We start from the raw sequence: 3700 nt of genomic DNA, 5'->3' as shown, positions 1-3700 counted from the left end.
CTGATTAAACATTCGGCTGGCATCCTATGCAAAATACATTATAAACGAATTCTATTAAGAATATTGTATATTGTGTGGTGTTTTTTATTTTCTTTTATAAAAGAATAATAACAATAACATTGGCGAACTTTATCTCTCTTATGCAATAACTGAGATATAAAAAAATAAAAAATAAAAAACTTGACTTATACCATTTTCAAGATGTTCTCCGCTAATCATTGCTTTGATTTGGTATTTATAACCTTGCTCATTATCATGGTATGGTTTTTTACTTAATTTAATTTAACTTCATTTTATTTTCATATACACATTTTATTTTATTTTATTATTTTATTCAGTTTTTTCTTTCCCCCTACTGTTACTGCCAATCAGGCTTGAAAGCTCCTCCGATTAAGTATTCAATTAGTTGGGGTCCTAGTCTTATTAGGCTCTTAGCCTCATAGGTAGTTAGGTAGTTTGTTATTCAAGCTTGATAGTTATCAAATCACGGTCTATTGTGTTTCCCTAGTTTTGACTTATGAGTTATTTTGCATCAAGTAGGCCTTTGAGCCGTGATGAAAAATATTTTCTTTTGGGCAAAACCTTTGCTTCTCCAATTAAAAGCTGTGACATAACAGGACCAAAAAGCAGTACTATTTACCTTCCTGTATTTTTACTTCGACGGTTTCTTTCAAGAACCAGTAATATTTACTATAAAATATGTGCAATTGTGTGCTTGTGCATGGACCTTCTGTATGCACATTACAATTGCATCAGCAGAATAGATGTTCCCCTGAAAAAAAATTCTAAAAAATATCAATTGCATTGAGACTAAAGGATCACACTTTCTTGAGAAGACAAGCTACACTTGAAAACTAAGTATATAAGGTTTGCTTGGGTCAGAAGTTGGGTGATACCTTTCTTTTTCCTTTAATTTGGTCACCAATCGTTTGCAAAAATGACCAAAAAGTCTCACAAAATGAAGAAGATGCATTTTTATTCTTTTGGTCAGATTGTATGTTACATTGCTTACATAACATAAAATAAAACATAGGAAAACCTAGTCGGCATCTCCTTCATAATGAAGACTTTCACACCTCTTTTCTACTTTTAAAATGCTAGTTACATGATATTTTTCGTTATTATTTTTATAAAGTATTTCACATACACCCTCTTTAATTAATCACCCCACCCAAGTCCAATAATATTTTTATTATGAATTAATCACATAAATCATATAATAATTGTGAAAATTTTTATATCCTTAATGTTAAGTAAAAGATCATTATTAGTTGTTTTTTCAAAAAAAAAAAAAGAGATCATTATTAGTTCTTCCTTAAAAAAGATCATTATAAGTCATTAATGCATTAATTATTTTTCTTTCCTGGAGTTTTTAAGTCTTATGTGTATATACCCTTGGCATGATAGTCAACCTACAAATATAAGCATTTGTGGAGTAGGGGAGACACGAATTTTGCAGCTGAATTGACACCTTCTCATGCACAAAATACTTGAAGATTTAAGAAGAAAAATTATTCAAACTGTGAGATTAACAACATATTGTAATTATCTCTAAAAAAAAAAAAACTACATCAAATTACTAATCTTAATATAAAGACTACATTCATATTCCCTTTTTTATTTTTATTTTTTTCTAAAAGAAAAAGGAGAAGACTACATTCATAATGATTTAAAGTTGAAAGCTTTTATTGCATATTTTAGTGGATCCGAATATAAGTTGCTCAAAAAATTAAAGGAACCAACATATATTTTACAGCATTTTCTTTTCCAAAGTCTTATCTATGAAGCACAAGGATAGAATTAGTGTAAGCTTCTTCTTTTTTTGTCTAATTAATAACATCATATTGTAACTTATTTTACATAAGTCGGATTAGTTTTCAACCTGACAGTACAAGTAAAGAATCATTCTTTTCTACCGTTCCAATCAAAAAATAAAAATAAAAATCATCCTTGTAATATCTAATGCATTATTACTTATTAGTGGATTGCCCTACTATCAAATCATGAATTTGTTAGGGGGGACAGCCGACAGCCACAAAAGTTGAGGAAGAAGAAAAAAAAACAGTTGAGGAGAATTTTCTTTTGGTTGTCTTATTTATGCATCCATATTATTCATCTATCAAACTTTGTAATTAACATGAAATTCATATATGACGACTTCTTGACTTTGTCATTCTCAAAGTCAAGAGCTTGGAATTTGTTTATTTTATATAAAATATTATGTTTGTTGCCCCCACTAGCTACCTTTTTCCAAAGGGAAGAAACAGATTCCAAAGTGCAATAAATCTTTGCTGTGACGGGGGAGGAAATATGTCAGCAACCAAGTCAAATCATTGTTATCTATTATGATTCATGTTGGAGGAAAAAGAGTAAAACTAGCACCATATAAAGCAGTATAATTTGTGCCGCAAGTGGTTCATATAGTAAACTGTGAATAATTGAAGTGTGACTCTATAGACTTATTATCGCACCTAACTCACAATATAGGTGATTTGTAGTATAAATTGTGTCATTTTATATAATTTTAACATTACTCAAGGAAAATGATATGGAGTTTATTAACAATAATCTATTTAACAGCTCTTTTTGTTTTGCAGAAAAATTAGAGACAGATATGTATTATACTATTATGTATGAACATCAACTAGGAAGAAATTTAAATATAAAAAATTTCATGATATATACTTGATAGAAAAGATAAATCATGAGTGAATGAAAAAATCAGTATAATTTTATCTTCATTGATAGAAAACGAAGGATTTGATCATTTGAGTAATGATATATATATGCAATGACCTAAAAATCTAACAGTCCAAACCCACTCAGAACAGTGAATTTGTACAGTTCAACTTAGGCCAAAATCAATAAATTTGTAAGAGAGAGAATCAAACAACAAGAGAGGGCTCAGCCCGAGAATGAGAATAAGGAAGGAAGACTTTTTATTATATGATACATAGGTACATGTCTCAATACAAGCTTGCCTGAGAAGGCCAATATTACACAGAAAAATACATTGTTCATGCTCTTCTCTCAATGTTCTTATTTTTACTCTTCTTCTTCTGATACTTCTATCTCGATCATTTTCTCTAGAAATTTTCTTTCTCTTATATACTCACCCATACTTTACAACTTGACCCCCCATCTTTACCTAACAAAATTCTCATCGCAACATCTGCCCCTTTAAACATTTTATGAAGGTAGTAGAAAGAACTGCTTAGCTGTGAAACGCACTATTTAGTTCACTTCCTCATCAATGCAACTGATAAAGCTATTGCTCGCCTTTTAATGCGGAGGCAACAGGCTACCCCAAATTATAAACTTACCCTATGATCCTTGATTCTCTCTCATCAGATCTCTCCTCCCACTTGGAACGCCTCGTAGTCCTTTTGACTCATCTCTTCCTCTCCCTGGGCACCCTTCCTCCTTAGCCCCGTGGCAACATCCCCTCACCCATATTGCCACTCTTCAACTTCATCCTTAAGGCACCCACAATATATATATATATATATATATATATATATATATATATATATATATATATATATCTTTATATCTTACAATATAATTACAATTTACAATTATAAAAAAATATACATTTATTAATATATTTATTTCATCTCCCATAAAAATAAAAAGAGCTAGGTTATTCTCCTTTCCTTTGCTTTTCCATTCTGAAAGTATCAATCCTATTCTTTTTTTC

Source organism: Castanea sativa, chromosome 1, assembly GCF_040712315.1.
Source record: "Castanea sativa cultivar Marrone di Chiusa Pesio chromosome 1, ASM4071231v1".
Taxonomy (NCBI): Eukaryota; Viridiplantae; Streptophyta; class Magnoliopsida; order Fagales; family Fagaceae; genus Castanea; species Castanea sativa.
This window is presented reverse-complemented; position numbering follows the sequence as displayed.